This window comes from Trichoplusia ni, chromosome 26 (genome assembly GCF_003590095.1).
Source record: "Trichoplusia ni isolate ovarian cell line Hi5 chromosome 26, tn1, whole genome shotgun sequence".
NCBI classification, from domain to species: domain Eukaryota; kingdom Metazoa; phylum Arthropoda; class Insecta; order Lepidoptera; family Noctuidae; genus Trichoplusia; species Trichoplusia ni.
In genome coordinates, this window is record NC_039503.1 from 1,079,176 (window position 1) to 1,103,981 (window position 24,806).

The 24,806-nt window shown below is 33.8% G+C and overlaps 1 protein-coding gene and 1 long non-coding RNA gene across 6 annotated transcripts in view; both read right to left on the reverse strand.

Annotated features, from left to right (window-relative positions):
• The window catches only part of LOC113505570 (heterogeneous nuclear ribonucleoprotein L), a 396,434-nt gene that overhangs the window by 315,282 nt on the left and 56,346 nt on the right, over nucleotides 1–24,806 (reverse strand). The window lies entirely within an intron of this gene.
• Nucleotides 12,598–16,418, reverse strand: LOC113505578. Its single transcript, XR_003401632.1, has 2 exons — nucleotides 14,055–16,418; nucleotides 12,598–14,020 (listed from the first exon to the last, which is right to left on the reverse strand). It is a non-coding gene; the product is annotated as an uncharacterized LOC113505578 (long non-coding RNA).

A 24,806-nucleotide genomic window follows, 5' to 3' on the forward strand; every position in this document is an offset into this window, starting at 1 on the left:
CGTTAAGGTATTGTTCTACTGTTTTTGAAGATTAATCAGCTTTTTTTTAGATTGTATTCTTACCTGAAACAAAAAGGTTATTTTTAGTTATTTTTGTGGCACACAATTTTCTGTGAAGAGATTATTATTTGAGTCTTGAGTTTGTGATGAGTCTTTTACACGAGTGCAGATTGTTTTGTTAACAGTTTACTTATGTCAAAAAGGCATATGGATGATTTTGTTTCTGGATTCGGAGCAAATAAATATGACTAAACAGACGATAAAATATATTTTTTTCTGTAGCTAGCTTTTCGCCCGCGGCTTCGCCCGCGTCGAGGTCGGTTATATCGCGTTTCCAAGAGAACTCTTCAAAAGTCCGGGATAAAAACTATCCTATGTTCTTTCTCAAGGTCAACTCCATCTCTGTACCAAATTTCATTAAAATCGGTTCAGTTGTTTAGACGTGAAATATTTGAGACAAGAGTTACCACTAGTATGTTCAAAACCGATCAAATTATATTACAATAGTACTAGAAATAGTAAAACTAATCAAATCCTAATTCATAAAAAATCTGCAATACGGATTTATCAAATAATTTCTAAACTAACAATAGATGCATTGATCCATAAATACCCTTACACATGAAACTGACGTCACTCATCTGTTAATAATTACCTACATCCTACACAGCTCTCGATGCGGCCCTGTAAAGGGCACTCAGGGTATACACACGTTCCTAGGATACAGTAATGAGCTACCTACGCAGGTTTAGTAACTGCATTATATCATATTACATTTCATGCCGCTATAATTGTAAACAAAATATTGAATGGAAAGTTTGTAAAATATAGTTTAATGATAGCTTTTAGTGTTTTAAGTCCATGTGGTCTGAGTGAGCAATTTATTTTTTATATAATTTTAACACTCAGGAATATAATTGCTTTTTGCGGGGTTTCTCAAACATTCAATTCACATGCCCAAAGAAACCCAGACTTGGGACAATCGTAGGCGAAATAACCGCAAATCTAATAGGCGTAACAAATTTTTTTGATTAAAGAAAAACGTCATGAGGAAACCAACAGCACAGCTGATATTCCTTTTTAAGGTTGTGTCAAGTCACGCCATATACCTACGGGCGGCACTACCCCGAACGCGTACATATCACCCATACGAAAAAAACCAAAGAAGATAATATTTGAATATTAGCATAGAGCAAAACAAAGCCAATGACCTCACACACATTTACATCTATTTAACAACTAACTCAAATACTTAGTCAACTCTTCATAAAAATGCAAAGCGCCATCAAAATAAAATGGCCGGCTCGTTTGTCAGTGTAAAAAGGATTTTATAGAGTCTCGAGTTTTTATGAGACGACAAAACCAGAGCGCCGTGATTAAATACAGATAAATGAGTAAGTACTGTCTGTTTGGACTTTCTATGAGACAACCTACTGTCTTCATTGATGAGTCTTTTTAAAAAGAAGGAAAAATATATAAGAATTTCTAAAAAATCAATAATTTATCTTCAAAATTGTGAGGAAAGTCAAAATTTAATGAAACACAAAAACATAGTCTTTGGACTACAACGGTTAGCAGTAGTAAAATCCTGATAAGTACTAGTAAATAAAGTCACGGTCCGTGTGACTCAGTAAAGATTTACAATCCAATTTTAATATGCTTTACAAATCAAGCTTACCTTATCATGACACATAAAATCAAAGCTAACCATAATAAATTAAAGAAGGCATTTCTCAATTGTGGAAGCGGGACATCGCTCTAGATAACACATGTTGTGTCTCGCTTTCACGAAAACAGTTTATCTTTAAGAGCTTTATATTAGGAGTACAGCTAAAATATCGCGTGCAACAAACAAAAAATAAAGATCAACTTCCAAACGTTAATAAAAACTAAACACAATCAAAATAGCCGTGTTTCGTGCAGACGTTTTAGTGTCAAAGTTTTGTAAAGCACTGTAGTGCTATAAAGAGAGAAGAGTTCGTTCTGTGTGTAAAGTAAGTAATGCTATTAGTCAACCCGATTTGTGGAATGATGTAGCTGAGAGAGCGATTTGAAAGGAACGAATGTTTCTATGACCTTTGGAAGGTAAGGGTGTTCTAAGGTCGAGATAAAATTTTATTACTCATTTTCATTAATAACAGCCTATATAAGTCCCACTGTTGGGCACAGGCCTCTTCCCGTATAGAGAAGGTTCGAGCATTGACAAAATACAAACAAATAACAAACACATTCAAAACCGCAAGACCAAAACGACCTTCTTTTCCTTAGTTGACAAAGTGATATGTCCGAAAATAATCTTCACCATTTCACTGATTACTTGGTACACATAATGGTATTTTACCACTATAAAAACTACTTCATTCTTTGTAAATCAAAATTACATTAGGTACTCAAGAACATGAAAGCTAAACATCCAGAATCGAACAAAGGAAAATCGAAACCTTTAAGAGAGTATCTGAACACATTATTATATCTTTCCAATCTATTAAAAACCTATACAAACACAGGAAAAAGCTTCTTTGGAAATTACGAAAACCTTCGATATTTGGAACCCGATTGGCCAGAAAGGATGGCTACTAATAACAACCTTTTTACTGACGTAAGAAAGTAAAAGAGTACCCTTTTGCGACAAAAGTTACGATTTTACGACAGAAAAGTCGATTTTATCTAGTTTTAACAGCCCTTCTTTTGTATTCCATGCGAAGCTTAGTCAGCATTCGATGTAGATACGTACATTTTGAATTGAAAGCAAGCAACTAGGATTTTTAAGACCTATTTAAGAATTAGCTAAAAATAAAGTATTTATGTGAAAGAAGTAATATATTGGCATGCGTGGAGATCAATGCTTGTTCCTTTACTACATGGGAAAGTACTTCAAAATCAAATTACAAGTAGCCAATGTCATTCAGAAGGGTGAAAACGCAGTTATTCTTTACAAAATAAATATGTCAACAATATTTGTTATACATTATTATTGTTGTATCGAGGATAGCGCATCATTATAAATTGAATGAAAGCAAACGAATTGACTGCGCTAATCCAAAAATCGGCGGTAACAAATTAAACGTCAGAAATATCTTTCAACATGTTTCAACTCTTTTCAGCCCTTATCTACTTTCACATACAAATTTATTGCCTACAGGTTCATAGATAAGGTCATAAAAACTACAATAAATAGTCGACATGCCTAGTATGCCTACTCCATGCTTAAGACAGTCGCATAGGACGGAAAACTCAAAAGCAATAATTTTCCAAAACAGTAATCGAATACATTTAAGGCTCCTGACACACAAAACACTCTTAAATAACGACAGTTACGCCGCCAGGGGGCGCTGATTTACAATGTACAGTAAACCAAATAACACAAGCGAAAATAAATCCACAAAAATCGACCTTGGTGCTACAACATTAGGGGTGAAAATATTGTCCTTATGTTGGCAATGATGTGGAGTCGATGTTACAAGTTACGAGTTCCGACAAAATTTTACAAGTGCCACTTGGGAACTATAAGACAGGGTTATATCGGAGAAATAGGCGTTTATGTGTTCCTTGTATATTATAGACGAAGTTCGAAGAATATAAAACTATCAAATATCGAAAATTTATTCTCGTATGGCTTGCTTTGTCACGCAAGGAAACTTGAGTCTCGTAAAATTGGAAATAGACTATCCACAAAACTTAGAACATACAATATTGTAAAGGATTTTCCGCCAGGATAATACAACTGCTATTTACATTCCATCCATTCTTTAAGACATAGTATTACAGAGCAGTATGCAGAACAAAATGTTCATTACTTGTAAAAAAAACCAAATACAATATAGATATTTCAAGCATCAATTGTTTACAAGGTTAGGACGTAAAACGCATATAAACATTATATTTTCTTTCTTTTTATATGTGTAGCGGTATAATAAATTGTAACTTAAGTAAAGACAGGATAGGTTCGGTAATCAAAAACGCATAAAAAGTAATTATTTCTCTTAAAACTGTTACAAATAAACAACCAAACATATTTGGAACAAATCTAGAATGTAGTTATCTTAAACTCCATAAGAGACACAAGCATTTCTGGTATCCACACGACACACGAGCCGCATCTACAAAAGCGAATCAAACTCCTCAAATAAAACTCCATCGAGAAAACTTTCAATAAATATCCTTCATCAGCCCTTTGGCGAAGAAAGGCCCTCTTTAATATAGGTCCTATAATTAAATAGTACGAGTAATATCTAAGAAACTCGGACGAAGAAACGAATACCAATAAGCTGGAAGTTTCTCGAACAATAAGATTCGAAAGTTTTCATCTGGGCGCAAGCGTTAGGAGTTTTGACAATTACGGTAGGAATTTGTATTGTTGGGGGGGAAATGTCGGAGATCTTGGAATGGACCTGATTGGGAGTCTCGGCTTTCAGCTTAGATTTATGAGGAAAAGACGCTGATTTAATTAAAACTAGTGTTCAGTGTTCAAGGGTTGTTTGTGGTTAGACTTAAAGCGGTTTTAATAGTGTGGTGGGCGGTTTAAGGGTTGAGTTGAGTTGGGCTTTATTAGTGAATTCGTGACTATTATGTTCAAAATATAATCGTCTAAACTTGAAAATGTTGCTATATATAGAAACTGTAGCAGTTGAACGTTAATTCAAAACGATGTAGTGCCTGGAAAACTACTTCATCAAAGTTTTAGGGCCTTAATTAAGTTTGAAATTATTTAGTTTAAAAGTAAATTGGTGGTATCCAAAAGCTGTTGATAAATATAATTAATTATGGATATCAAAAGTCTCAAAATCTAATATCTAATTTAAATTCCAGAAATAGCTGAAGTTAGAAGTTAGGCTTTTTTTGTTTATTTACTAATTATGTACTCACTCACAACTTATAGATACGCACTTAAAGTATTAGTGGATAAGTAACACACTCAACCAAACGTAGCCGACAAAACAGTTTTAAATCGCTTCCTCCTCAAAATTACGTCACAATTTATGAAGAATATCGTAAATGACCAAGTTGGAAACGAAACAAAGCGTACTTTACTATAAACGAACTACGTTTAATTAATTCCAGTGAACAGAAACGATAAGACGGTTTCAAACGATAAAAGCAATGGAATAAATATGATTGATTCAACCATTTTGTACGGCGAATTGTATTGTGAATGAATTCGTTAGCATCGCTGGACTTAAATACAATTTGAAGCTACAATTTACCGTTTAATATTGTTAACGGAATGAATGAAAAAGTGCTTTTATAAACTGAATTGAATTGGTTACCGATACTTTTTTTTACTTACTTGGTCTAGGCAAAAAGAAACTCGAGTTTCTAGCCGGTTATAGGAACAACATTGGGACCGTGCAATTATACTAGCGAAATTTTGATTTCAAAAGAAATATTATCCTTTTTAAAGCAGTAAATTTGTTCCTAAAAAACTCAAACAAATGTAATCTATTGATATACCGATGCATCTATAATTATCCCCAGTTTTCTATTTCAACCATAATAATTTAGCTTTTTCCGCCACTATAGTTGTCAAACAAACCGCCATTCTACACAATGCGTTCGTATTACATTTTAATTGCACCGCACTCTGTAACCCACCCGCACTCGTTAATTAATAATTATAATTAAATTCCCTGATTCACGCTAACCGTTCACTGTCATGGTATGTGTTTTTGAACTAAATACATTTTAGAGAACACTATTACGTAATTACAAACAAATTCGATATTAATATGGTTAACCCTTAAATACTCTTAAAAGCCAGTCATCTAAATATTGATTTGAGTTTCATTGTAGGGACGACGATGTCCATCGAATTTTCTTTTTCGGTTTCCGTCTTGTAGTTTAATGCATAATAATGGATATGTATTCTTTATTTTGACCCGCAAACATAAACTGATCAAGTTCTGGTGAATGGAAATGACGTGTGAAGTCACAATATGGTATAAACTTTACGATATCGTTACGTCACAAGTTTTGTTTTGTTTGAGTCTAGATGGTGTTGTGTGAAAGTCGTGTAATAAAAAATATTATCTTAAACTTATGTATTTGCAGTTAACCGATCAAGCAATCTCTATAACCCAACTAGCTTCTCTGAGAAGAAACTTCGAAATAAACTCAAGGGGCATCGTCTCTTTTCAAGTCCATACAACTATACCGTACTCCATCCATGTAACACAAGACTTAATATTATAATAATGTTAATCGCTCACATATATTACGGGATAAGCACAGACGTATACCAGAGGCAGATTAAAGGGTTTATAAACGAAACTGGGCCGTGCACGCCGCATTATCTGAACAATTATAATATTTTTCATTCAGAACGTTGCATAATTATTGACAGATATGGGTTATTGTAACGATGAATGTTTTTATTTTAGATTTTGATACACGAATAGCTTTTAGTTAAAGTGGGATGATGTGGAGATATTGGAATATCTTTCATTTAGACTTAAGAGATTCGTTTGAAACAATGAGTACCATTGTATTTATATTATTTTACTAGGTTTTGGTTTGACTTAACCTCTTTTTGGGTACATACATAAAATTAAACACGAATCATGTCCACCAGCAAATTATAAAGTTAAAATTGGCCAAGTTGACGATGTTACTCTTTAAAAAAATAATTCACCAACAGAAGCAACAGAAACACAGCGAACATCTTTAGTTTTTGGTGATAGTTGTTTCAAAATATGTTCAGCCTATAACTAACTAAAAATATCCAACAAAGTTCAATTCATCCGTAATCCCATTTGTCATTCACTTCGTTACCTGACTTTAAATTCACATTCACATTCATACCTCACTTTTAAATACATATTAAAACTCTACATAATTAGTTTAATCCCTGAATAAAGACTAACAGGAGTGGATAAGCTCAGTGCTCACGGTTCATGTTTTAACCGAGTTTGTTTTATTTTTAAACCTTTGACTCACTAATGTTAATATTCGTATGTCATTTTCGTCTAGTTCTAACTTGTATGTGGGCAATGTTCTTGGGATTGTCGGTTTCTAGGTTTATATTTAGGATGAATTCGAATTGGTTCTTGGTATCGTTGATTGGATTTTCAATATAAAGTACCATAAGCAACGACAGTTATTGAATTTATCATACAGGTATGTTACTAAGATACTTTAACACAGGGCATAAAATGTAAAGCTTTTCTGACGATGAAAATAACAGATTTACTAAATTCTAGTATATTTGAAAGGCACGTTCAAAATTGGTTCTTCCTTTTAGGTTACGATGCCAAACAGACTAACACTGACAGACACAAACACGTCAATTCATCGGTACCATGTTGTTTTTGCGTCGTAAGTTTAAAAAATCAAGTAGGAGACGAACAAAACTCATAAATTTTATACAAGTATAAATAAATACGTATAAGCAGGTTCACAAATCTTGAGATAAGAACATTACCTTTAATATTCATGATATGATACACAGTAAGGGGAAAGAAAACGATTTAATGCCAATATATAAATTCCAAAGTTTTATTGTTCAATAAAATACTCAGAGAAACACGATTCTTATGTATTATAGATTCATCTCCCATTCTAAGAACCAGGTTATTGGGTAACATTAAAATCGAGAACATATTCTTTAATAATAGAGTACTTTTTATCGCCCTGAAAATAGGGTTCCGTGTTTTGACTAAAAAGCTTGTTTAAATAGTCGTAAAAAATTTGTAGGCTTTGTTAAGCCTTAAAAAAGATTGTTGTTGATTTTTTTTTTGGAAATAATAATTAAATTTAATTTAAAAAAAATATACATTCACTGTTTCATATTTAAAATTTTAAAAATATTCATATCTTCAACAGAAAACTTCACATTTTGAAATGTAAGTTTTGTAATGTTTACTTACTTCTAGACCTTATAATTATTTTTGCATTCGATTTTAAGTCTGTAACTTCAACCACAAATATCACATAAACATTCAAAACGTTTCGGCATGCACTCAAAGCATCAAGAAACACATCAAAAACATTTCAAGAAAACCAATGAAACGCATAATTCGATAAAATAATTCTTCAAACCAAACGCAGACTAATATCGATCATATAACATTTAAGTTAAGGTTTAATATCCTTTAATTCGAAAAGTTTACATGCATATAAGTTATTTAATTAAATGTTCAGAGAATAATAAATGGTTGGAGTACCATGACGGTTAGTTTCGCGCAGTAAATGTCATTTTATGGACGTTTATTGAAGCTATTAAGTGGTATGAAGATAGCATAATATATGGCTAGGAAAACGTGAATATTAAACGGAATAACGTGATTGTGAGATTATTGTTAACCAGTATAAGCATTGTTAGTCAGATTCTGAAGATTTATAGGGTAGTCGATTCACAAAAGACGGCTAAATGTCCATGAATGTAATGCTTTCTCCGACAATTTTAAATTGAATTTACAGGACAAACAGACATATAAAGACGTAGCTAGTACTTAAAGTGAATTTTATCATTATGACTTAGTGGAAAGGGGAAAAACGTACACGAGGATTTACACTGGGTCAAAAAAATATCCGGTTGATGAGGAATTGTTAAATTGCCTATAAATATAAATAATAAATGCCAATCTATAATTCATAGATTGGCTTGATGTTTACTAAACACAATTACGTGTTTTTAAACACCTTCCTGCGTAAGTAAATGAACTATCACTGCTTTCAAAGAAAAAAACCGTTTATTATTTAAGTACAAATGAATTCTTACCTTTCAGAATATTTTCAAAGCAATAAACACCACATATCAATATCTAATAAACAGCTAACAAATTATAATAATACAGTCGTGAAATCGTTAAATTTTCGCAAAACGTTTCTGTCAAGAATCAATTCTATTCTAAGCTATGAATTGTCAGAATGTGTTAGTCAGCGGGACATAAAATATTTAGGTATCATATACAACTAATTATACTTATATTATATGTCGTTATAGTTCTCGTTAAGACCTAGGCCACCTGCCACTGACGAATAGTACCAAGTAATGAGTGACACTCGACATTCTTTAGATTTTGAACGTGGGTGAAGAGACATTACAGCTGCAGTCAGAATAAAAATAATTAGTGAGACACGTCACTCACTGTTTTCTATAGAAATTCCTTATTTTAGGAAATGAATGAACTTTTCCGAATTCTATTTCTGATCATAATTATTGTATAAAAACCTCTTGCATTTCTCTTGTATAAAAACAACTCCCGCTCTAAGAAATCGAATCCTTGTGTCGCCGGGGTTTGACAAACATTCAAGTCGCCCAAGACATTCAGACAGAGAACAAGCATTTGTACATTACACGAATACTTTTCCAACGCGGAAATCGAAGCTTTACCACTCGGCTAGCCGAACAGTTTTCCGGCAAATCTTAGGTAATGGGCCACATAGCATCTCATTATACAATAGCCTGCATCTTTTGGCCTTACGTCTGTTTTCTCGTAGAGCGGAGATGAACGATCCTTGATAGATGCTCCTTCATATTTAAAATTTAAGTTAACAAACAAGGCCTCTGCATGATAGGCTTTTATCCTCGTGTACTCCTTTAAAAAGGCCTTGGATTCTTCTATTGGCATTATCCTTAAAAGGAATGATGCAGTAACATTATGTCTGACGATAAACAGCTCAACATAATTACAAATTACATTTACATTAAATTAAATGGTATGTCTAGCAGAATGTATCCTGAATACGCGCTAAAGGACTACGGCAGACGGAATGCTCGCCGCAACTACGCTGCTGCTAAATTTCAGTTCCATTGCAGTTACAGTTGTGTGTGGTAAAGTTATAGTTACTACTACATAACTAGAGGAGCATGTCAAAATTTAAGTACTTTGGCCGTATTAGAAATAATTCTACTATCATATGATATCAATGATATCAATTGAGGACTGAACATAAAACAGTCGGTAAAAAATTAGATATTCATGGCATTTTATTTATTTTCATTTCCAAACACATATTTATATAATTACTACTGTGGGCTTAAGGTGTCTCTTTTGCAAATATTTTCACAACTAAAATAAAACTGTCACATAAGACACAAATATTACAAACAAGACCAATGTTTATATTGCATTTCTGACTTAAACATCCAAGATTAGTTATTTGTTAGCAATAACAGATCCCACGCGAAATAACTAAGAAAAATATCATAAACAAAAAATGGTGCAAGAAACATCCATAATAAGCACCCATTAAATCGTTAATTCAACAAATGACGTTCTCAAGGAAACGTTCGCAATGACAAAGTTCACTGACCAAAACACGAAAACGCATTTAAAATATCAAATTAGAAGTCATATGTTTGAAGAATCCCCATATAAATTGTATCATCAAATGAATTGCACAGTAATGTGCGTCGATCTGTTGATCTTGTGTAGCGAAGGACACGAGGGCATGACCAACAAACGACAAAATAAACATTTAAATGTAATAAACATGATGATTATACGCGGCGTGTGGGCGCCAATGAAGATGTTTTACTAAACGCATCTGATCGTATGCAACGTAAGGGTGAGAGCACAAGGTGAGACGATTTCGATAGCTGTGATGCAAAGATAAAACAAAACGGCAAAGTGTTTTGTAAAGAAAAGCTATTGATTTCACTTAAAAGATATAGGCTTTGGAAGCTAGAAGAATAAAATAGAATTTAACCCCTGCTGATTTTCCAGTTCAATTACAAGTGAAGGCTAAGCCATTAAGTATGACTCAACGCCTAAATATCTTACAAAAAGACTAGAAAAAGTAAAATCTAACGCACACCAAAAAAAACTGGCACAATACAATTTCAAATTGGCAACCAAAAATTACTTTAGAAATCGCTAACGCCAGTAAAGACGTAAACAATAAAAAATGACGATCGTTTGCGCAAACCAATTTCGCGGACAAACGAAAATACCTGGCCTATTCCGAACGGTCCATCATTAAACAGTTCAGTAACCTCGACATTTTGACAGGAATCACGGGACTCTGTCAAAATTCCATCAAGCACAGTGGAAAAGAAAACTGTCGGAAATTCGTCCAGTCCGTCCCAGATCTAAAGCTGAAAAATGGTTGTTGGCCCGAGTCCAAACGGCTGATATTGTGCATACGCTCAAGTACTGTTGATTCATAAGGTGGGATTATTTGGTGTTTTTAAACATGTTACGGTATGCCACGTGAGATGATGTTTTTGGTTCGTGTTGTTACCCATACGTACGTCACTCGGATTAGCTGCTACTAGTAGAATTTTGTAAATAAACATTATGATTGATCGGCGTTCTCAAAGAATGGTTTTGTGACGGGTGGGCCGATTGGGGTTTTAATGTATAAAAAAGCTTTGATCTGTAAAGAGTAGATCAATAAGGAATAATTTAATGTAGATCATATAGAATTTAGACCAGGTCGGTTGAATATCAGATCTACTTCAAAATCTAATTGCTGAAATAAAAATTTGTAGACCAAGGCAAAGACGTTACAAGATTACGGTTTAACTTTGAAAGCAGTTGAGAAATTCAATCAGAAAATATTAGTTGTTCCATTAGGCATAATTCTGATCACTTTAGAGCGCTTAAATAGAGATTCTGCCGACCGATTGCGAGAAAATAGATTTGATGTAATCGGTCTAGACTCGTCTTTAAAGATATTGCTTTTAAACCAGATGTTAGTTACTACCTATGAACATTGGCATCTAAACAATCACTCATTCATATTTGAATCTTTAAATTGTTTTGCTATGGTCATAAATTATGGATAAAGACTGTCGTATTGTTTCTATAATATTCTCTTGTCTGAATAGATATTTTTGCTGGTAGGTTGTTTTTCATAGAACATCGTAATTGAGTGTTTTTCAATCTAATCTAATCCTATTAATTGTTGTGTCGTCAACGTTTATGTCCCTAAAGATATAATCGAAATATATAACAATTAAGACGGGCTAGTAAAAAAAAAATGTTTCCAAGTCTCTTTTCTCTGTATTAAAATCACCTAAATTAACTACTACTTAAAAAATATCGGCCTCTTATTGATAGGCCTCTCCCATGGCACGTCATTGAGGTCTATGTTCGGCACTCCTTTGCCAATCGCTTCAATCAAACATAACATAAAAAGAAGAACTAGGAATATCTTATAAAAAAATCTATTACATCATCGCAATCCAACTGAAATCTGCCGATTCCGACCCATAGTGTCTCTTTTATCTCTCCATTACATTCTAATCCATCTACCATCTAAACAAGATCAGTTCAAAAACAGATTTACGTAAGAACAATACCTACGGTACATAGGCATCCACCTGTTGACTTGGAACCTTGGCCCATTCCATTGATGTCGGCCGTTAGACTATTCTTATCTTTATGGCTAGCTGGATTCCTGGTGGCGCCTGTATAAGTGACACTAACGGGAATATATCTGGACTTCTTGAGTAAATTAAATAAATCTGGGAGTTTTTTGAGAGCTTCGGAGCAAATCCTTTTTGGATTTATCGTGTTTAATGAGTTTTTTTATTAGAATTTCGGGAATCGCTGAACATTAGTATCCCTTAAGTTAGGCTATGGCTTTGTCCAAACGTAATTTGCTTGTATCAGCGCATATCGGAATCAAACTTTTTTCACGTAACCTCTGCTCAAGCTTGAAGATCTCCTAGTTATTATTCACTGATAGAAAGTAACCAATACAATTACTTGTAAAAATTCTATAAACTAGTAAACATTCCATATCAAATGAATACATTATAAATCGTATTGTGGTCACTGGGTAGAACACATTTCATCGACGCGCTCTAATTAGAAAATCGATATATTTTTCATTAGGGAATGTCGTAAAAATCGTTCACCTTTGATATTGCGTTCATTAACTTCATAGCTTTTGAATTTTTTACTAGAAAATGAGCATGTGTTAATGTATTAATTTTTCATTTCAAAAGCAACGACTCCCTTACTAGGAAAAATAAACATTGTATAGCATGGTCTTAGAAACACTAAAATCGAACATGGTCGTACACTGTCTAGCTAGCCTATTCACTAACATGGCTCCGTCAGTGTAATTGTAACGAATACTTTTCATGATCTATAAATTATTTTTATCGTCATTAAGGGTTTTCCACATCGCGAAAGTTTAATAGAAAACGCAATTCATGCTGGCACCGTACATTCTACACATGCACGAATAGCGATGGAATTCCTAAACCAAACTGTATAGAAACAAGATAAACATGGTGCAGATTTGCGAATAAACGCAAATAAATAAACGTCGAAACAGACAAAGGTACTTCGTTAGATTCAATTGTTTTAACGTCTGGTTTCTCCTTCCACACTGGGCTTATGGTATCGAACGAATATTTTGAGCGCAAAAGTTTGAAAGGATGTATGGATGTTTATTACTATTTTATGCAAAAACTAGGTACTGAAAAGATTTTACTAAAATTGTAGCAGAGAAATAGATTACGGAGGTTGTTAGGGCCATTCTTCTCCAAGCTTTTTAAATAGTGAAGTCGAATTTGACGTTCGAAGTCCTGTTTAGTAGCCTAATTCGAATTAAGTATTTTTGAATTTGGATTATGCTTTACAGTATGACAACAACTATTTCATTGCCAAATTTTTCTTAGCGTTTATAACAGGTATTAAAATAGAGAATTATAGAGATCACGTGCATTTTCTATTGGCTTATTTTCGACCAGGTCGAGCCACGAGCTTGTAGCATGACTCCGCTCGTTGTTTTCACGGCTAATAAAACTCCCATGAAAATTAGCATTGAGAATTTGTCGCTCCTATCGACTTAGAATTTGAACTATGCAAATGCATTTGTCATTTCTACAATGGATAAATACTACATTCCTAATGACAAGTTTAAATAAACGCGAATTACGCTTGAATAATCAAGCGCAATGATTCAATCCAAAGCTATTTTGTTATGCACCGCGGACTACCTACAAAAATGTTGCTCCTTTATTATGAAGACGATCCAAAGTTTGTCTGTAAAAGGTCGCTTTTAAAGATAAGACCGCCCATTGTATCACCATGTAGCTTGTTTATGTATGTCGAGTCCCCTATAAGTGTGAAGTGCAATTAAGAATATTCTACCTATGTATTTTAAAGCTATAGTCAAGAATAAATATAAGTTTTCCTTAGTAATAGTCAGGTATGCACCGTAAATAGAATATTTGAGCGCTATCGCAACACAACACACCTTGTTTCGACAGGAACTGATTGTGTTTACACTAGGTCTCGATAGGTAAGCAGACCTACGGCTAACAATTTAAACAACGTATCAGTAAACTGTTAACTTTATCGTCAATGAAATACCTAAACTAAAATTACTGTACCAAAAATTTGTAACCACATTTAATTTACAAGACTATAACTGTTATATTAAATAAAGAAATAGATCATGAATTTTACTACGACTAGGAAGGAAAACAATCACAACAAACCATTATTCAAATATCAATTTACATAGTAATAGTAGACTAAACAAATAAACGAGAACACAAAATAAAACATACTCAATCACATCTAAAATAACTATGTTTACAAACTGATGTAATGCACGAATACTATTTAAAATGCGAACGCAATGAATCAAAAAAGAAATGTAAAGAATGCGCGTAAGCAATCGAATTTTTAAAAATTTAATTCATCAATGAGAGTGTTTATTTTTGCTCGAGCAGTCGACCTTGCCGGACGCATAGCGCTCCCATTCACAAAACTGTGTAATATCCATCATTGAATGCATGTATTAAGATTATATAAATATTTATTGATGTTGGCTAGAGCGTTATAGATCACTGACCTGCTTCTGAGGGGCTGATTTTAGTCTGCTGTCAAAAATACTAATCATGGCTGTGATTGATATCAACCACTCACATATTTAACCGGTTACCTTATAGTTTAAAAAAGGAAAGGATTAAATAAATAAATTAATACAACTATACGATGCGATGCAGGTATTTTAAACGCGTGACAAACATTTGTGCCATCTACAAATGTTTGTTCAAACCTTGGCGTTTTCTTTACGTGTGATTTGAATGTTTGTGAAACCCGGTGACACATAAGTATTAATTATACTAGTGCAAGATTGAATATATGCCATAGGATGCCAACTACAATGTAGTCACGAGTCAGATAATATATTTCTTGGTTTTCTTTATAAACGATGACAAATTTTCGCATTCGCAGAAATTGTACATGAATTTAGTTTCTTGATAAATGTGAGATTGTAGGAAATTACTGTTAAATTGAAAGTGCTGTTTTGTCGTTAACTTTTACAATACATAGGAGAGATTAAAATTGATTGCAATTAAAAATTAAGTGCTTGCAGGTACTTTGCAAGTACTTAGGTAGTGATAACTTTAATTTTTTCTTTAAAAACGTCTTCTGTACTAACGAATTTAACCGTTGTATCGCGGGGTTTTAAAAACTTTTAAGTCACATGTACAAGCACATCCAGACTCAGGACAAGCATTCGTGGGTCACACAAACCCTTTTTGTACGCGGGGATCAAAACCCACGCTACGATGCACTCAGTGGGTTTGGCGTGGTGACCTCAAAACAACTCGGTTATCCGTGCAATCAAAGTTAGATTTTCTTAAAAAAATACAATATTTATGAAATGTAGTTTTTATTAAGTTCGTGAATCTAATTGATTTACGCGTTACTTTTATTATTATAATTTATCAGTTAAATAGAAAAGAAACGGTCATTTTACGATCTGAGTAATAGAAAAAGCGATAGACCGATACATAATTTAATTATAACTACTCGTAATATAATTTATATTGGAGTTTTTATAGTCATTACAATTCTGATAAGTAGCCCTCATATGAAATATTTTGTAACTCATTTCCATTGTAGTGGACGCAGATTTCTTCGAGAAAAAGTAAGCAAAGCTCTGCGAACATCACAATATACAATTTTGGAAGCTAGAAATTATGTCTTATTCCAACGCTGTCTGTCAAAAAGTCTATCCAACGACGAAGTAGTCTGTAATATCTCAGATACGAAAACAGTCTTAACCAAAATGGCTAGACTAGAGAGATATCCAACCTATTTCCTTGCGCAGCGTATCAGTAACAGCTGCCCTAAATTTCATTTCAGACAAAAGATTGATAACATATTCTAGCCCAAACTGAAATAGACGCCACTCGGTTTAGATCCAGTCTAGACAGCAGAAACTGAACTATTCTCGTTGTTAAAACTGTGACGGGGAAGTCACTTCGAAAAATTGCATTTGTGATTTATTTAAAGGTTTCGCAGAAGACGAGAATAAGTTTTATTTGTAGGTGAAATTCGTGCGCTGCAACAAGTAATGTGCTTTGTGAAATTGAATCAGAAATAGTCATGTGCTACAATTAAGAGGGAATAGGATATAGGGATTAGAGTTATACTCCTCTAACGGGCCTGTTGGTCTAGTGGTTAGTGACCCTGACTGCTATACCGGAGGTCGTGGGTTCGATTCCCGCCCAGGACAAATGTTGTGTGATGAGCATGATCATTTGTTCTGGTGTCTGGGTGTAATTTATCTATAATATGTATATATTTCGAAATATTTAAGTAAGTTTATCAGTTGTCTGGTTACCATAACATAAGCTCTGCTTAGCTTGGGATCAGATAACCGTGTGTGAGTTGTCCCAGGATATATTATATTAATTATTATATTATAATGTTGTTTCTTAAAAAGATAAACAATCTTAGGCTTGTTCTCTTAGTTTTTTATTAATCTCTTTTCATTCACGGGTTAACTTCAAGAGAAGAGACCCGGTCCTTTTTAAAGGCGTGAACGGGGACACAGGTCCAACGCACAGAGGCCTTCTTGAGAACTTTAATATACAATGTGATGGGGCATCTACTAGGGATAATTCACCTCCGCTCTATGGGAGAACAGAGATGAAAAATCCAAAGTAGATGCAAAACTATTGCAATATGTATGTAAAACTAAATAGGCTATTATATAAATGAGACATGTTAAGTGGACCAGTTCCTTAAAATTATTCGGAGAACTATGGCATTAATCTTATTATTATCTTTACCAAAAGATGCATTTATGCTACTGACCCTTTTAAGGGTATACTTTTATATAAATTTGTTACTTAAACCTGTATCAAAACAAAACATCATATCCAATAGGGTAACAATCAAATATAATGCTAAATTTAAGAATAGTAATAACACTACCCTCTGGAAAATTGAAAAATCTCTTTAGACCGTGTCAAAAACATTTACGCAAGAATTCTGCTCGATACTTTTAATAATCTCGGGTGTTGTGGTTAAATAAAAAGAAACTGCTCGGAAGAAAATCACTTTCCACTATTCCTGGAATCCTGATTTTTTTTATAATCGATATTACTTTTTCAAACCAAATAATCGCCCATATCAACACATTATTTTGAAACAATTCGTCATACAATAGTCGGCGTTACTTACAAGACTGGCACAATGCCAATAGAAAGTTCACAATTCCTCACTTTCCTTTATCACAGCTTGTATTTTAACTATGACTTATGTTTCGTTCGATGCATCGCGAGTTTTGTATGAAAACATTTGTAGCTGCCGGCGTTTTAAATGATCTCCAGGGCGGCAGCGTTGAATAATATTATGAAGAATGTGTTGAGTTGTAGCTACTTTTATCATATCAGATTAACGTTTTATTGTTGAATTATTCTTCAGGAAGACAGGAAGAGAGGAATTAAAATACGTCTTTAAAAGAAACTATTAAGAATACTACATTTACTAACGGTCTTATCGTTTGTGCCTACACAAAGCAAGTTTTAATTTTCTAATGGTTTTATACTCCAAGCATCTACGATAAAAACTTATTGAGGTTTATTGATTTTTACAACCTATAACTATGAAAACAGTGAGGCACATGCATTTCGCCACAAATATAGCTATATCATAATAAAATTTGCTTATTACTTTAAAAAACACACTCACCTTCAAAATTAATATTGAAAGAATATTTGCAGATGTAAGAATGTTACTAATACTAACAAAATTTAGTAAAAGTCGTTGGCAATACATTACATGTGCAACAAACGTTCAGCTATAAATCGAGAACAGTTTAAAACCGACAGGAAACCGCACAACTAGTAAACCGTCGAACGAAACTGATAGTCTAATTAACGTTTTATTCACTGGGGACTAGAACAATTAGCCTTGTGCTATTGTACTAGTTTACTACACAATATGTTTATAACAAAATCCTGTTCAACAACGCGTGTGTCTGTGTTTTTTCTATCGTATGGTTGATGTACAACCTGGTGTCAGAGTTAAAACCGTACGAAAGCCTCTTACATAGTTTTACACACGGAGGTTGAATTGTGAGTTAAGTTAAATTGACTTAAGGATGTTGTAAATAGTATTTAAAATTGTTCTTTCATAGAAGTGTGAGAATGTAACCCAAGACAACATAAGCAAAGCATTAGTGTCTTAGTCGTTAGCATGCCATTTTAATTAGTCGCTTCGCCGCCAGTCATCTGATAGTACAGTTGTGTGCACAGAGCTATTTGTATACTATATTTGGAAATGGAAACATTCATGTCATATGAGGTGTCCGGCGAACGTTCTTAGATAAAATGATTTTTAGCATTTTTTTCTTGAGTCGCCGTCGTCACCTAGATAAAAAGCCTACAACCTTTTCTGAGACCTAACGTCCGTCGATCCTTTTCCATGGAATCTGATATCAGACACTATATCACGAGCTTTTATATGTTGGAGAGAAGTTGTCCTGTTACATAAAGATAAATACTTTTTTAGCTGAGAAAATTTCATCTCGGACTTTTCCATAGCGAAAAGTGTTACAAGTGTGTTTAAAGTGTTACGAGCGTTGTTTCCAAACCCAAAATGTTATTAAGGTCCAAAACAGTGTCTGTACTACAAACCACCAAATGTACATTTTGGAACGCAACTAAAATATTAAGCACTAGCTGTTGCCCGCGACTTTGTCTGCGTGATTTTCAAGATGTGAAAAGCTATGAAGTTTAATAATAACGATCATCGCAAAAATGTAATGCAATATTGAAAATGAAACATTTTTTATTTCTAAATTATAAGTAATCTTGAGCGGCCCAAAGACTATCAAATGTTTAAATCAAACACACATCGTTTACGATACAATCCTGGTGTCAATATTATTAATTATATATTTATATTTTTTATTTATTTACACAGCTGTTTTAATGACTTTTTCTTATTTAATCCCAAAAAGAGGGGTTTATAACTTTGACATATCTGCCTGCCTCTCTGTCTGTGACATCATAGCTTCCGAACAAATTGAACTATTTTAATTTAAACGTGAATTATGTGCAAGTGTTCGTTTAGACATGTTTGACAAATCGAGCCGTTTAAAAATGGGGGGGATGCAAGTAAGAAAAAATAACAGAAGGTATAACTCAGTCTTAGCACTTCAGTCAAAAAATGTTTTACTTTCGAGGGTTTTCCATTTTCTAATTGGGTGGGTTATGATTTTCGAGCACGTCTGTTCTTGGGACCGGACGGCCTACACCTGAAATTGCTAGACGGATTATGACAGTGATTATGAGGTAGCTATCATAAAATTATTATTGTACTGTAACCAAAGAGGTAAATCAGAACCATATTACTGAGGCCCCGGTGTCCGTTCGTCTGTCTGTCACCTGGCTGTTTCTCAGGAACAGTGATAGCCAGACAGTTGTTATTTTCACACACGATGTTTTCTGATGATATAAAGAAGATGTCAAATTATTTTTGTGGACGGAGCTGGTGAAGTAAGAGTCAGGCTCGGTAACTGTGGATTTTACATAGTGTCATAAGATATAAGATTTTGCAAAATTGCGCCCAGATAAACGGTTTCCTGAAACACGTTTGATTGCCCTCTTAATATTAAAACTGATCTTCCTCACAAACATTTGGACTATTTCTAAAATAAAAAAGGTGAGAAACGTGTTATCTTGATCCCCTGGTGTTTTGATCATGATTTGCCTTTAAACTGCTGATAAATAAATAGCGTGATAATAAAAAAAACTATCAGACAACCCTTTTTTTTAAATTGACAATGACAAAAATCTAAAGTATAGGATATATGTACAACAAAGCAAAATATGAACATAAAAGTGACTTCATGCGCATGAGTTCTATTTGCTGTACCAATTTACAAAGAAAAATTACGTATTTTATTCGTTAACCTACCTGACGATCACTGAAGTAAAATACCGTCATCCCTACTGCATAAATGGAACTTAAATAAAGACTACATGAGGTTGGTTGTTGGCTGTCGATACCGACAACCAAAATGAATTTTCCAGACATTGTATGACGGATGTAAGTGGTTATAGCTACACGCTATTATCAGCCTTATTGGGGAAATTTCCGAAAATATGTTCCTAATCCTCGTCGGCTTAGCTTTGGGATCTCAGAAACTCATTCAGTCTCGTTCCTTCCCCTGTTTTTGTCAGGCTACGAAAGAAGAAAATTTTAAATAAGTAGAGATTACAACAAATTGTTAAAAGATTTTTTGGAAGGACCACGTGTGGTGTTACGAGAGCGGATAAATGAGTATATAAGGGGAAGTTTGAAAGTGGCACCGATTACAGAGAAACTACGTGGTGACCGGCTGTCATGGTATGGGCATGTTATGCGGAGGAATGAAAATCATGTGGTAAGGAAGGCGTTAAGCTTGGATGTGGATAGATATAGGGGAAGAGGACGACCAAAGAAACGATGAATTGATTGTGTGAAGGACGATATGGCTGTAAAGAGTGTTTCTTGTGAGATGACGGCCGATAGGAAGGTGTGGAAGAAGATGACATGTTGCGCCGACCCCAAATAAAATAATTGGGATAAGGGCAGGGGAATGATGATGACCACGTGTGCGGTCTCTGTAGTGGCGGATGTAGACCGATCAAATCGTTAAAATGTTGAAAAATCCCAGGTATCAGTAGACATTGTTCTATCAATAGATACATAATGTCAAAAACCGTCTAGCGTACGCTCTTATTCATTGATAGCTTTGGTCGTACAGATCTTTCACAATGCATACCTATTATGCAGTTTTATGCAAGTTTTCTGGGCTTTTTTATCCGAAATACTTTTGGCCTATGTAATGTTGCAAATTTAAGAAAACATTATTTCGTTGTTTGAAAGGCTTTTTTGTTTGTTTGAAAGTTTATATTTTTGTTGCTAGTTGTTACAGATAAACCAAGGTAATAATTAACTGTGTCGTTCAGTAATTTATTGTTGCATATTTATAGATGAGATCAATGTGAACTACATGCAACTTTGGGTTGAGTGTCACTACGAATTTTTTGTTCTTGAAGACATAGGTATATACACCTATCGTAAACAAATACAAAATCTATCACGGCATTCCACATTTGAACTTGAGTCATTTTAGTACATCAATAAAAATATAAATAATTTAAGTTCCTTTCTTTCAAGAATGTACCGATTACGTTAACAATTGCATAAAAAAAAACGTAATAGTTTATGTTTCTTATATTTTACTTGTGAAATAGTCGCGGTAGGCCTATATCAGACTTGAAAGAGAATGAAATCACTAATTTTGTGAATATGATTTATTTTCGAAAAATCCTATTATTGCTCTGCCGAAAGTCTTAAGATATATAGCGTGATGTTTTTTTTTGTGTAAATTGATGACCGTGCTGCCTACTACTGAATGGCGTGAAAGTACACCTCATAATTGTATTAAACGATGTTACGGATGAGTCCAAATATTTAAAACTTTACTGCTCATGCCCCCTGCATAGTAGCGTTATGGTTTTTGTATATTTGTTTTATCACGTCTACGATAAGGTTCATGCAAAATTTGAACGAAATATATTCAGTAGTTTATAAGATAATTTGATATTTGTGTATAGATATAAAAGGCTCCTGCTCACCCCCTGTAACGAAAAGCGAGATAATAAGTAAAAAGTATGTTGACCGGACCTCTTGTTGATATTCTCTGAAAATATGAATCAAATCTATTCAGTACTTTCCGAGATCTTTCCGGACATACATACAGACAAACAGACAAACAGACAAAAATTCTAAAAATTATATTTTCGGCATCGGATTCGTTCGTAGACCACCCTGAAATTATTCTTTTTTTTAAATATTCAATGTACAGTTTTCACTTTTCTACAATTTTATTATATGTATAGATATTACAAGGTCTGAGTATAAGCAATAATACAAAAATTACTCTACTAATTTTGAGACATTTTCATCACCTTGCCTTTCCAACAAACAGAAAATGGACAGACATAATAATTTGTAACCTAAACCCTTTTCGCCAGCGACTGTACGTCGAAACAAAATAGAGCGTGATTTCAGCTAATGTGTTTGCGTGACGTTACCTAAAAGCCAGGATCTAGGCACACAGGCGGTTCCCCGAATCACTTGCTTGTTTACAAACGAAGGGAAAACCTAATTAGACTTTGTGGAAATATAATGGAAAGTCGACACCTTATGTGTTTGCGGTTATATAAAACATCCGTCACGATTTTTTTTTTGTTATCTCGGCGGTTATTTTGAAATTAAAAAGATGGTTTTTCAGTGTTACTTAAGGCAATTGTATTTCAATATTTTTTCTATAATAATGTGAACAAATATGACATAAAACCCATTGGCAAGTTTCTTTTCCACATCACTTTCCTTTTAAGTCTAAACAGTTTAAGGCTATCGTAGGAAAACATTTAAAATAATAAAAAAAAAGCGTATTACATACGCATTATTACAAATAAAGACGATCAGCATGCTAAAGCTGATCGCTAAAACTTTATAGTTAACATATAAACAAACAATATAAGAAAGAGTTTTCTGCGTTTTCAATTTTAGAGCTACTAACTCATACCTCTATCTAATCAAACATTTTATTAGTAAAAGACAGTCTCTCACACATAAACCAAAATCAAACAATAAAACCAAACAAGTTTACAATGCAAAAAAAAACCAATTTTATTTTAATACGAGATAAAAATAAAAATCCTATCTTACAGAGTTATAAACGAACAGACAAACCAATGATCTCGTTCAAAAATAAACCAGTATTCTAGTTCAATTTAAATGTGTAAGTGCGAACAACACACAATAAACTTTATCGTAGCTAAAAAACGTATAAAACTGAAAACAAGAGATAAGATGTACAGTCATGGTAACAGATGTTCAGGAATTTTGTCTTATAAAGAAATGAGTGAGGGATGAACTTGCGTGGGCCGGTGTTCGGACAGTTTAGACGGATCGATGACCGGCTGTTTTGATCTATAGTTAGGGCTGAGGAAAGCTATTTTTAGCTTGGCTATCTTTAGTTGTGACATAATAAACACTTATTTTTATCCTGTTTTATATAAAAAATATCCATGTAAATTCGAAAAGCAACACGAATTATAACGAAAACTTCTTACGCCAATATTCGTTACACATCCAGTTAATAATCCCTCGGAGTGACTCAAACGGAATATTGAAGTTACTTGGATTCGCAATGGCAATATATTCACCGAAAACAACAAAAATATATACATCTTCAGTAGTAAAGACAAATGTGAAAAGAACTTAATCTGTCCATATGTCACGAAAGAGACTTTGACAAAACTTGACATCGGCTCATCATAACCTAGTTTTTTCGCGGCAACCGAGATACATAGCTCAGCAAAACCTAGTAATTGCCTAGTGTACAAAATATTCCAGACGTATTTGTGGTTACGTTTCTCATCTTTCACTCTAAGAACAAATCTTTCGACGAATCTATTACAACCTCTTCGAACAACATAGCAAAATTGATTCTCCATTCATAAAAAAAATCATTTAAATAAAAACACGATATCTCAACTTCGTTTATCATCGGGTGCGCTCGGGCGTTTTCGTTTAAATCAATCAGTTGGAACATTCATTTATCTTGAATTCAGAATTCAGTTGCCATTTCGTACACGTACACCCGTACTCTGCAACCAGAACTTTTTCCTTCGTGTAAGCGAGACGCCGCTAGTTACAAGTAGCGCTCCCTCTCGCTTGTACAATGACAACAGTGTTGTTTTTAAGATTTATGGTACAGGCCGCATTTGGACTTGTTGCTTGACATACATGAGGCGAGTTATATTGGTTGCCATTGAGAGAAACTGCAGTGTATAAGAATAATGATAGCAGGAGGTCGCGGGTTATTTTCCTAATGTAATATGCTCAAACTTTTATACACGAGAATATTTATTAAGTAGTTTTATAAAACCTAGGTTTCAACACTCATAAAGTCAAACAGGTACTTACAAGATCAACTAATCAAAACAAACAGTATTTATTGAAGCTTCCAAAAGCCACGGGTGGCCAATATAAAATACATGCGTTTATTGATTCGCAGTCACTTTACCGTCACAACAAAACACATTTTAGGCACTGTCTTGTGGTCAAGCAATCACAGTTTTGATCAGTCGATTTGAGGACACCTCACAACCTTCCAGAAACCGAAGGCATACATATATAATTTCCTATAACTTTGAAAAACTGCTCGCATAATAAATAAATTACGACCATTTAAATTGTCATGACGCAGTAAATATTCAACCAAATGGGGTCCCTTTCGTGTTGCAATTTATATTTTTACTTCAGTGACATCAGTATTCAAAAACCATTATATTTCCTTTTAAGGTAACAAGTCGACCGTGGTCGGTACGAATTCGTTTAGAATTTATAATGTATCGCCTTTTGTGGATACACCTGGTTTATCGAATTTAAACTAGATTTCATTCTTGCAGATTTATTTATTTCTGAATATTGTGATTATGTGGTGCGAGTATTGATGCAATCAGCATTATATGAAGACCTTAGACACGAATATGTATCATACATATCGAAAATATACCATTTTAA